We start from the raw sequence: 12488 nt of genomic DNA on the forward strand, positions 1-12488 counted from the left end.
GGTGGTTGGGCACTGAACAGGCTCCCCAGGGAAGTGGGCACAGCACCAAGCCTGTCTGGGTTCAAAAAGTGTTTGGACAATGCTCTCAGGCACATAGTGTGATTCTCAGGGGATCTCTGCAGGGCCAGGTGTTGGACTTAATGATTCTCATGGATCCCTTCCAACTCAGCATATTCTGTTCTGTTCTATTCTATTCTATTCTATTCTATTCTATTCTATTCTATTCTATTCGAGGTCTGCAAGGAATTTCTTACCTTTTTTTATCCCTATTCATTTTTTGTGTGCCTCTGAACTTTCTGGTTCTGGCTGATGGCTACCTACATACTTCTAAAAAGACTTCCTTCCTCATACTACCTCTTATTTCTGGCCAAAATAGAAGAAAGAATTTTCAAGCCAAACAAATTCAGAACAAGAGGGTTTTTTCTTATACTGATCAACACTTTATGTTGTTCACACTGTCAACTTTTTACATGTTTATTGACTTTTGCATAGTCAAAAAAACTCACAAAGACATTGAGATTTTTCTTAGCAGATTATCTTGTTTATGAATTAATGTTTAAAGAGAAAAACAAATCTCTTGAAGAATGTGCCCAAAATTTGTAATCTTAGACTCATTTCTGGGAGAACTGGATTGCTTACAGTGGCCTTCACATAAAAAAATACTGATGCCAACAAATGTCTGCCAGCTGTGCAAGAGAAACACTCCTTTTATTGCACTGAACTTTGTAGTACTAGTGATGTTTCCAACAGACATCTTCAGACACTGATAAAAAATATTTTGTATTTTCTCAACTCACTCACATGAAATGGTTGTTTCAAGTGGATCTGTCATTGTGGTTTCCTGGACTTCTTCAGTCTTGTTGGAAAGCTTGTAAATTCCCATGGCTGATAGTAAGCTAAGGAAGGAAATAAAAAATAGTAAATACCACTTCAGTGGTGTAAGTCCTTTTCAGCTCTTTTTTGGCTTAGAGTGCATTTTAGGAGATTATTATCAGCTTTTACACAGACTTCAAAAGAGTTCCATCTGGGAATCCATCCGTAGGTCCATTTTGCACCCTCAATTGAACTCCTTTCCACCAAATCAGGCTTCACTAAAGATATATACTGGCAGATCAGCATTTGGCTGAATTAAGCGGGTCTGGGCTGTGTGTGAGTTTATTTTACAGGAGTACTTGACAATATCAATACAATAAATGGATGAAGCAACTGGAAGGAAAATCACTCTTTAATATCATATTACTTCCTACAGCTACAGAGCAGAATATGTGAAAAAAAGAATAAGATAAATTAGATGATCTATATCAATGTGCAGTGACTAGGTATTTAATATCTGCTATATTTTAATTATTTTTTTTTAAATTGGAGATGTTTTAAAAACTGAAAACAAAATGCATATAGAATATTTTTACAACACAGAGGAACATCAACAGATCAGCTTTCCGAGGTTATACCTCTTTTTGCACTCAGATCATGTACTAAAATTGCTTGTGCTGCTTACTAGTATTGCTGCAGATGAGACCAGCACAGCAGCCCAGCACAGTTGCAGAGAGCATGAAATACACAACAAGGACTACTAGTTACTGAGTCCAGCTCACTTTTCATACAGCACCTCACTGTCTCAAATGCTGTAAACAGTCCCATGACTCCTGGAGAACATGAATAATAGTGAAAGGATCATGCCTTCTGAACAGAAGATTCCAGATTTTGCTGCAGTTGTTCCAAGAGAAGACGTAGGAAGAAATTCCGACTAGCATAGTGCTGCTAGAGGAATATTGACACTGAGCTGACCCAGTGACAGCACTCAGAGCTGATGAAGAGATTTAAATGGTGCATTCTGGTGAGGGGTTCAAAAGTCAGAAGTCATAACCCAAAATAATTGTGTATACCGGAAATTCAAACTATTTCACTCAGGGTCAGAATAATGAACTCATGGAATTAGTTGCCAAGTAAGAACATGGAAACAAGCACTGCAGTCTAAGTGGCTTGGAGACATCTTGGCACTTTTATGGAGAGAGAAGGGATTAAAGGATCTAGTGACAAAACAGAAAAGTGGGGGTTTAAGAAAAACTTAAGGGAGGACAAACCCATGAGGTCAAGTGGCATTTTCCCCTCCAAACGTCATTTCCTCTCTTTTATGTCACTCTTCCCAAAGACATCATGTCACATTGAATAAACAATCACTAAAGCTTAGATGAGGAATGGACTTCTACTGGATTGAAACAGGGATGAAGTAGAACTATCTTTTCCTCTGCTCCATAATAAAAGTAACTGCTAACCAACAGGAACAGACTTCTTTATCTATAAACAACGCCATGCGTTTGACCCACTCAATCTAACATAGCACATGAGGTTTTCTCATATCACCCTCTTCCTGTTACCATATCTTCTCCAGTCCCATCAGAATACTACAACTGACCAGATAACAAAATTAAACTGAAACAGCTTAATGTCAGAACGCAACCCAACTGACTAATGTACTTCCTTGGTGACACATTTCTTTATCTACACTACCCAAGATATTTGCAGTACTAGCAAAGGCACATCATATGCAATTGCATGAAGTGCATGAAGCTACTGGTCATTGTTTTAAGTGATGAAGCACTAATAAAGGCATTATTTTAGACATTTTTATCTGGCTCTCATTATAGAAGAAAACCTATTCCCATTAAGAGGTGGCATCAAATATAAAAATATTTCAGTTGGAAACTACATGCCTATATAAAAAAAGATGTGTAAAAGAAGGTGCATTTTTAATTAAAGGTCAAGTATTAAAGCAAGACTGTAGTAAAAGTTCTTACTATTTGACTCTTCCAGAAATCGTTTCTACAAGTTAACTAATTCTTTTACATTTTAGCTGCTTTCCTTTGCCTCTTGCATGAGTTGACACATACTGCAATAGCTGAGGCACATAACAGCTTCTCTAACCAGCTTTGTACTGATCTGTCCCCAGGACATGTGGGATGCTCAAATATTCTGTGACACTAGCTCACTGCATTGTGCTCTGTCCTAGTTTGTTGAGTTAGGCTCTGATGTCTTGGTCTCCAATGTACCTGTAAGAATAAGATCTAAGAAGGAGAGTAGGTAGATTATGTCAGGGGTTACACTTACCATAGAATTACGAATACACTGATAAAACTGTCTTGGAAACTGGCTTTTCTCAACAGCATAAATCAAATTACATTTTCCAGAGACAGGTCCACCTGGATGTATATCACTGTAAAATCACCCAGCCACTTCTTTACCAAAGGCGTGGGGGGATCCCTGTGCTGATGTTCTGTGAAACACACGGTTGTGTCTCAGCAGACTCAGTAATGTTTAACCAAATTGTCTCCAAGTCTTGCTTGCTGATGGGCTTCCTCACAGGCAGAGGCACTGGATAGGTTTTGTACCTTTCTAATCCTGAGGAGAGTCCCTGAGAATGCCTGATATGTGGCAGCAGCAACCTGTCAGACCAGACAGACAGAGATTCTTCAAGCAATACAGGAGCTTAAGTGGGAGCTAATTCAGATCAGGAATGAGTCAAAGCAAGAGAGCATGGGCCAGGCCTGTATTAAGGGGGATGCAAGGGGATTTGTCCAGAGGTAAGAGAGAAAAATTTCAAAAGTTTTCTCAATTGCAGGGGGTCTAAATGGAGCAAATCTTTGAACTTTTGGAACATCACGATCATTTTACCAGAGGTCCAGTCTTTTTTTACATACAGCATAAAAAAGATTGTGTCTTATGCATCTTGCACAGAAACCAGCTCAAATCCTGGGATGTGGCATTAAAGAACATTCCTCTGATTCTACCCACACAGACAGTTCAGTTTTCCCAAATCCTTCAGCTTTCAGTTACCACTAAAGACAGATGTCAAAATCTTTGCAGACTGTATTACTAGAAAAGAAAAACGTTTATTTGTTTTTCCTCTCTTCTTAAAAACATTGTAGAATCACACTTTGTTAAAACATCTCTGAGCTGCCCTAGAATTTCAGCTAACCTACATTTGTTTCTATCCCATGTCAGTCTCAACCCCTACCTATCTCTGCTGAACCCCATAGTATTATACAAAATGCCTCCAAAACTTATCTAGGTTTCATGCAATAGAGAAATTTTATATTTTAGCACTGATAAAAAGATAATTCAGATTATAATTACAACTATTTACCCCATGTAAAGCTTACCCCTTACAGCATAAAACCATTTTCTCAATTTTAATTTTGTTTTGTTAAACCTAACAAGTGGCTTCTAATTTACAATTAATTACTTTCAATATTCTGACATCTTAGGTCATTGAAGCTTCCTTTTAATTAAAAAGAACTATTAATTATAGCTTAGTACTCAATTAGAAGCTATGTATTAGTAATATTTTGAATTCTGAGAGACAACAGTTATACAGACAGAAAACACATTTGTAGATGGATACTTCAGAAAAGTAGATGTAAGATGGAGTTCACCTGTCCAGAACTCTACAGTCCTGACTCTTAAAAAAATTGTACACAGACATCCAGACGGAGACTCAGCAAGTTTAAAAAGGCCAAGTAAGGTTTAATCTCCTTATCCCTCTCCTTCCACTAGTGTGATTAGGTGCAGCACATGGGTCACAGATCCTACATATCCCTGGGTTAGGTACTTGGCACTGTAAGACCAGCACAAGTGCAGCAGGGAGGACATGCAGAGTATCACTCCATGCTCACCTCCCACACGGACCCTGCCCGGCACCTGGGCTGCAAGGATTTCCTGGGCCTGGGGAGCCACATGGGCAGTGCCTGCACAGGGCTCACTGCACTGCAAGCAAACAGAAATAGGGGATTTTTAAGGATATTTTCTGTTTTCACATGATGTGTTTGGGGTCTTACTGATACAGAGGCTCACTCCTGCCTGCTCCATTTTGCCATTTTGGTCCAAGATTTTGTCTGCTCTGTAAAGGTGTGTCTTTAACGGAACAACTCTCATGAGCTTTTGTCTATGTACAAGATCAGTACTGAAGCTAAACAAGTCATCATCCTCTCTGAATCCTCCCATACCATTGCTACGTTAAAGTGATTTGTAACAAAGGATTTATAGCTCATTATTCAATAATGGATGTCATTCTATCTGGCTCCTTTAATTACATGTCAACGATTTTTTTTAATCCTTTTCCAACAGAAAAATAAGGTGCTGCCACTAGCAGTCTGCCTGAAAGGTTCAAATGTCAGGGCAGTAATTTTGAAACGAATGGATTTGACTCAACCGATGCGAGAATAAAAATAGCTATTAGAGATTCCCTGACAAGTTGCTGTGACAGGAAAAAGGGTAGAACTGCTTTCACCCTCCTGCCTCTATGACTTTGCCTCTGTCCTGAATGGCACAGCACAAAATGCAACACCAGAAAAATAAATAACCTGGCCTGAAACCTCTGTGGCTTTTTCTAGGGCTGGGACTAGTGGTTCCTCCTTTACTTTCTCAGGTAAGGGATTGACAAGGGAATGTCACAGCCTCACCTTGGCCAAGCCCTGAACACAGTGGGCAAAGGGACCGAGTGTGGTGGGCCACAGCCAGCAGGACATGATACTCCTGCATCAGGAAGGAAGCTTCTTATCTCTCCTGAAGGCTCAGGGACACACCAGGAAAGCAAGCAAACCCACAAAAAATAAAAGAAGAACACACATCCCCACCCCCCAAAAGAAGAACAAAAGAAAGAAACTTTAAATGCTGGAAATATGCAGAGAGCAAAGAGAAGGCTTTAAATTGCTGGATGCTACTTAACCCAGACAATTCAGTAGCATACAACTTCAAGCCATATAACTTCTCCCATACATAAAATAAGTGTCCCACAGCATTCCACTTACAGCATTTAAGGAAAGTACAGCAGAGGAAGTATCCCTTGGGGGCCAATTCACCTCTTAAACATTTTCACCTTTGTCAGTGTCACTTTTATAAGAAAATTTATGAGGACAACATGTAACCTGAGCTGCCTCCAAAGAGACCACAATTTGCAAAGTATCAGGTGGCTGCTTCTGATGAGCAGGAGAGAAGGGGTGAGGGAGCTTTTTCCCCAACTCCTCTGATACAATGGACAAACAGCCCCTAAACATTTCCTAGAAGAAACTTCCATTCAGGTGGACCAAAGGGCCCAGAATGAATAGGAACACAGGGTTGTCAAGATTATTTTGCATCTTTGAGCACCACCTTTCCTACTGTAAGATAAGAAGAGCCATACTGACATTCATTGTAAGGCACTTAAAGAGCTACAAATTAAAAATGATAAATAAGAATTAGCCATCATTATTCAATAAGGATTCAAGAAAAAGGTGAAACTGGGGTTATAGAGATAAATGAGATGACTTTAAAATTCTTGGAGAAGACTGCCCCAGAAGAGGGATATTTGAAATAAGGGGCTCTCTGTATTTTCTCCCTCTTCCCTTGGGAACAATTGCATTAGGAGGTAGGAAAGAGGCTGATTCCTCCTCAAATCTGTGTGTCTTCACTATAGCAACTGGTAACTAAATATTCTTGAATTAAAAACAGACCTGGACAGGTTATGTCCTGACAAACACAATGTAGTATGATGTTTGGCCATTTTGTCAGCCACTTCATATTTCCTTGATACCATCATTAACAGGCTGCCTAAGCACCACAAAAATAGATATGTGACATTAAAATAGCTTAAAAGTTTCCTGGGAAAAGTATATAACTGCATGAGACCAGCTCACGCATCCAGAACTGTCACATGTATAAAGAAGGTCCTTTTAAACATTGAAAGACTGTGTCCTCCTCCACTTGAATTTTACTGACATTTTTATGATTGCCTTCCTCTATTTGCATGTGACTGTTTTCCATCTACCACTATCAAAAATTCTTCCTCCATCAGTGTTCTCATTGTTCTCATTATTCTTTTCAGTTCTGCAATCTTTCAAGACTTTGGCTCTAGCCAAGCTGTCATGCTAACCTGGCTTCTCTGAAGGCACTGCCTGCAGCTAATTCTGTGTAGAAAGGCCACCAGCCTGGAAAAGCAGCAGGGAAGGTTAAATTAAAGACAGCACAGAAGACATGCTTCATGTGCAACCTCTCTCCTGCTCTGCAATGACATATCAGTCTCCTTGATCATTTCTACAGATAACAGCCAAACCAACAAATGACACAAGAGAAAAGGACTTGTCAAAGTAGAGGGTGACCTGTGCCACCAATTTCTCTATTAAAGGGATGGTTTTGTTTCTTGCTGGCACTTGTTTTCCACTAGGGACATATCAAGGCTCAAAATTCTCAATCTGTTTCTGTTGTCAGGCAGGAGATCTCTCTTTAAACTTTTATTTCTGTAGTGGGGTACAAGACTAAACATAAAATTAAGCACCAAAATACTTTTGCCACTTGAAAGGACAAAATTTGCTGTTGAATATTTCTAACATCTTTGATTTACACCTCATCCCCACAAGATGTGTTTTCCACTTGTCTCATGTGGGTGTCCTCAGGTTTTTCCAGGTTCTTTCCTTCCCTGCTCTTCTTTGTTTTATCCCAGGCATAACCATAATTGCACCAGGACAGCAGCATAACAGTTGCCATAAAGATGAAAGCCCTGAAAGAGTGGCATGTTTAACACCTTTCAACCAATCTAAGGAGCCTGGGAAGATGAAGAGAGAGAACTCACTGTCAGTGCATATTGTTGGGGTATAAGGAAAATCAGCTCATGACTGTTGACCTTTAGGCTTTCTTGCTTTGGTTACAGGCTTATGCCACTGCTAAGCCAACGTGGTCTGAATTAAATTCCAGGTAAAATGGTTAAAATCACTGTGCATCCTTAAATGGTCTTACTGTCCCACAGGGGACAGCCTCTATCTACTCACCCATACACAGATTCCCTGTACTTGGCTCTGTACCCGGAGTCGTAAGAAAGTAATTTCAGGAACGGTGTTCTAGATTTCTTAAACAAACAGTATACATTGGAATAGTTACTGCCAAGGATTAAAATAATGCCTAAGTGATTTTTTCCAGGCACTCCACAATACAATAATTTTTTCATCCAACAGCCTTTCATGTGACACTTTTATATAAAAATGTTTACAGGAAATAGCAAACTTTCCTTTCGTTCTTCAGGTTACTTGTACCCCCATAAAATGCAAATACTGAGTGAAGTCATTGAACTACCTGACACTTAAAAATGAACACATCTAAGTATCCTGCTTAAGATCAAATGATGGCTCCCAGCAGCTAAACGGATATTTCAAACACTGGATAACTGATTTTTTCCTGGCCTCCAACTGCCACTTTTAATGGGGAGTTGCACAGTGAATCTTTACTAGCAAAGACGGTGGGCCTTAGGGGGTCAGACAAAGGCAGTCTCCATTTGCACTTGTGCAGTGGGATGCTCCAGCCTTCATCTTTGTGCACTTTTAAAATCTGAAATGAGGACTGGGGACTGTCACAGAGCAAACACACGTACAGGAACACACAGTCTCACAGCACACCAGAGTCTATGCACTTTCTACCAGACCTGTAGGAAAGCTGGCAACAGCTGCTGGGAAATGCCAGCCAAAAACATAGAATCTACTTCTGCAAAAACTTTTCCAAAGAAATGAAAATGTTTCAAATCATCAGAGAACTTTCAGGATCCTCTCTCATCAGAATAGTTTAATAATGATGTAAAAATGTCTGTGGCATTCCATTTTCCCTTTCTCCAAAGTTTTAGGAGGGGTGTTTTTCCACAAAAGTAAAAGCCAAAAAGCCTCAAAACCAATTTGCAATTAATGCCTTTACCAGTAGCACACACAGAGAGAGGCACACTGAGCCTCTGGCACAACAAACATGAAGTTCCCAAAGCTGAACTCAATGGACACAGGTTTGTGAGCCCTAAAATTTCTGTGGTAGATGCTTTGGCTTCTTCTCATGTTGGGAAAAAACAACACAACGCCCTCCAGCTGAGTGGGAGCGACTCCTAAGGAATTAGCAAAGCTTTCCTAAAAAGGACCTATCATTTTCCTCTTTCATCCTTGGTGGGGAGATGTCAAGGCTGTGCTTCTCTTTCCTCTGCCCTTCCTTGCATATGGGGCTTTTTTAATCAAGTGATTATGTCACAGTCTTCTTTCCTCTCAGTAAAGAAAAACATCCAGCCCTTCAGCATTCTGACTGAAATCGCCTACAAAAACAAAGGACGAGACTACTTGTCCAACAAGGTGGGAAGGACACGTGTCCTTGGGCTACGTTGGCTGCCCAAAGTGTGCTTGTGAGTGTGCCTTTTTGCTCATGACTATGCCATGGTCTCCATGCCAAGGACACGGACACACCTGCGTGTGGGCCAGAGTGTGCCCTGGCTCTGTGACGTGCCAGCTCAACACTGTGAGACAGGAACAATCTGCTGGAGCAGGAATTTCTTAGGTGTCCTTTGCTGGCAGAAGAAATCAATCACAAAGCTACACACTGGGTACAAAGGAGCTTCAGGGTCTCTTCAGGTTTTCCCCCCCACTGCCAGCTGTGGGAAGAGAGCAGTTGCTACTAAAGAAAAGGGGCTTCGTATTTTGCCATGTTTCTTGTCATGTTTTGTCTCCCTAAGGCCTTATCCCAGCTACTATGGAAGTAAATTGGCAGGCAAGAAATGCTGGCAGTTAGGAGTCCTATTGCCATAGGGCTGCTTTGTTTCTCAGTGCAAATAATCAGTGTATTTTATGTTTTATGTTTACCATCAGAGCTGCAGGCAGCTACAACGGCTGCACTTCCAGCCTCACAGTTGCAAGGGGAGATACCACAGCCTGTGCAGAGGTGGCTTTCCAGAGGGAATGCTGAGGTGTCTCCCTGAGCACACCCAGGGAAAATACAAAGTTTCTGGGCAGCTAGGACAAAGTTTGCTTCTTCTGCACAACAAATCCAATTGACCAGTAGTATGAAGTATTAGGCATTTTAAATCATCAGAATTTATCCAAAGAAAATGCTGTTTATTTGAAATACTTTGTTCCAAACCTTCCCCAGGTCAGAATCTGAACCCAGTCTTGATTTTCCAGCTTCAAAGCTGATGAACCTAAAAATTGAGGTTCCAAACCAAATTAAAAACCAGCAACAATAAAATTTTCTACAAACAAGAAACTCTGTTTTCCACCACACTGGAATGTGTTTCATTGAATGCAAAAATGAGAATCTTGGCAAAGATACCAGAATTTTATCACTTACTTTTTCCAGAGGAGTCCTGCAATATTTATTACCTGCACGGGATGAGCATAATGGAATTCGTTCTAACATTTCATCCAGAAGAGAGTTCATGAGAAAGTAAGAACATGCCTTTTAATGAGTGGAACCAAGAGAAACGTGACTGAGACTTGGCCAATTCAGCTCTTCTAAAAGCTTATCCATTTGCAGTCATTGTAAGCTTCATTTCCTCACACTCAGGACGCACACCTGACAATCTGACCACACAACTCCACTGTACTTTGATGTAAGGGTGAGCCTGCAGTCAGACAAACAAATTGCTTCAGCTCACATCTCTCTTTCTGGCATTTTTTTTCTTTCTTCAAGAAACAACTTGGATAAAAGCAAATCTCTTGAGGGGAAAAATATGTTTCCATTTAGTGAGGGACCATCCTTTACCCATCCTCAGACTGAGAAAGGAGTAGCATTGAGCTCTAGGACAAGAAAAGGCAAAAATGTTGAACTAGTTGATGAGCAGCATTTCTACGGGAAGGCAGGAAGAGTGTCAAAGTGCAAAAAAAAGGCCTCTGCAGCCCACATGAGGTGTAATGCAGGGGGGGTTTCAAAGAAAGCACATTTTGAGTGTTCAGGAGGAAAATTATAACTCCTTTGGAAATAATTCCCAAGAAAACTGACAGCACTTTTAGAGCTGGAAGTCTCACTGGGGGAAGAAGCACCGTGGGCTACAGGAGAGATTCAGAGAAGCCAGCCAAGCCCACATTCAAGGAGGCACTGCCACATATATCAGCCTCTCAATATCAGCCTCTATTCCCAGCTAGAAACAGACCTCTGGGATGCAAAAGGGGAAGGGGCAGACCAAAAAGGAGGAAGCACCTTCCCCCTGGCCTGTGCTAGGTTTGCCTGCAGGCGCAAGCAGGGCACGGGGTCTGTGAAGCAATAAGATACGTGACCAGCTGATGACATGGCACAGTTTAAAAATAACATTGCTGATTGGAAAATGTCAGTGTCCATGACACAGGACATACTGCTGGGGCTACCTGCAAAAAATTTCAGAAGTTCTGTGGGGGAGGAGTTTAAATCTTTGAAACTGCCTATTACATCAGGCTGCAAAGCAAGTAAATGCTGAGGTCTGGAACATGTGCATTTCTACAGGTAATTAGATGTTATAAAAGTGTTTATCTATACAATAAAGGAGCTCAGGAGAGTCAGCATGTTCTGGATTAAAATTATTTCAGAGTTTGGGCATGGATATAGCTGAAGGAAAAGCCACTTCACAACTCAAAATAAGTTGTAATAAAATAGTTTAGGAAATGTCTTGTTACTTTGTATGTACTGAATAATGGGTAATTTCACAACTTTCAATACCCATACTTAAGAGGAGCTTTTATAAACCAAATTCAATGAGTTCTGCTCAAGGGACTCTCTTGCAACACTGTGGAGCATGCAATATCCACAGGTATTGCAACATCTAATTGCAAAATAAAGGCTGTTTTCCTCCAAATCTCCTCATGCTCTCTTTCCAGCCAACGGTGACAATGTTACATGGGCATGGTTTTCTTTTGGGTAAGTTGAATCAGCTCAATAGTCATCTGACAGGCACCCAACATATCCAACTCAAGGAAAGGAGCAGAATTGCAAGGCCAGGAGCTAAGACCTCTCCTGTCAGTAATTAGCACAGCTACTCATGACACTGCAGGGCTGTTCACAAACTTCTCTGCTGTCCCCTTGGTTAGAGGAGAGAGTTCTGCAAGTCAGTTCTGTGCCCAGGTGCTCCAGCATGGACAGGAAAGCAATGCTACACTCCCCACACACATTGTGGCCACACTTACAAAGATCAGGGAGAGGCAAAATTGTCATGAACATACATTGGCCCAGAAAAAAAAAACACACAACTATCTGTGAGTGACAAGCTAACTAGAAAGGGGGTTTTTAAATACTCAAGTTCGGAGATCAAGCACAGCAGTTCACAACCACTGACCACAGAACAGTGGGGATCCTCAAACAACTCCAATAAGGCAAGGTTTGCGGGTACCTCTTCCCTTTCTTCCAGGTCCTTAGCTGATCCCTATGCTCTGATCACCTTGAATTCAAGGCACACTCCCTATTTTTCCTCTATATACTCTAGTTAACTTCTGCTTCTTCCTCAAAATTCCAGGTCAGAATCACTGGGAGGGAAGCATCACTCTGCCTTCTTATGGAGAAACAAAACACAGCACTGTTTATTTTATGTGATAAAGTGAACACAGCCCATGGTGATCACAAGAGAAACCAGTATCTTCCAGAAGAGTTCGGAGTGAGACCCAGCTGAAGGTGAGAGGGCTCTGGAGGACCCCCAAGTGCATGGCTCAGTGACACAGCCAGGCTGACCTGCTGGCTGGCAGTGCAGATGCAGGACTTCT

The 12488-nt window shown here is 41.1% G+C and overlaps 1 long non-coding RNA gene across 3 annotated transcripts in view; it reads right to left on the reverse strand.

The window, feature by feature from the left end:
• LOC108640964 overlaps window positions 1-12488 on the reverse strand; it is a 64929-nt gene that overhangs the window by 38898 nt on the left and 13543 nt on the right. For 2 of the 3 annotated variants that reach the window (XR_003915579.1, XR_003915578.1), the window contains exon 5: window positions 802-896. The exons of the other annotated variant lie outside the window; for it this stretch is intronic. This is a non-coding gene — a long non-coding RNA (uncharacterized LOC108640964). The remainder of the gene's footprint in view (window positions 1-801; window positions 897-12488) is intronic. 3 annotated transcript variants of the gene reach the window in all.

This window comes from Manacus vitellinus, unplaced genomic scaffold (genome assembly GCF_001715985.3).
Source record: "Manacus vitellinus isolate BGI_N305 unplaced genomic scaffold, ASM171598v3 scaffold_137_pilon, whole genome shotgun sequence".
NCBI classification, from domain to species: Eukaryota; Metazoa; Chordata; class Aves; order Passeriformes; family Pipridae; genus Manacus; species Manacus vitellinus.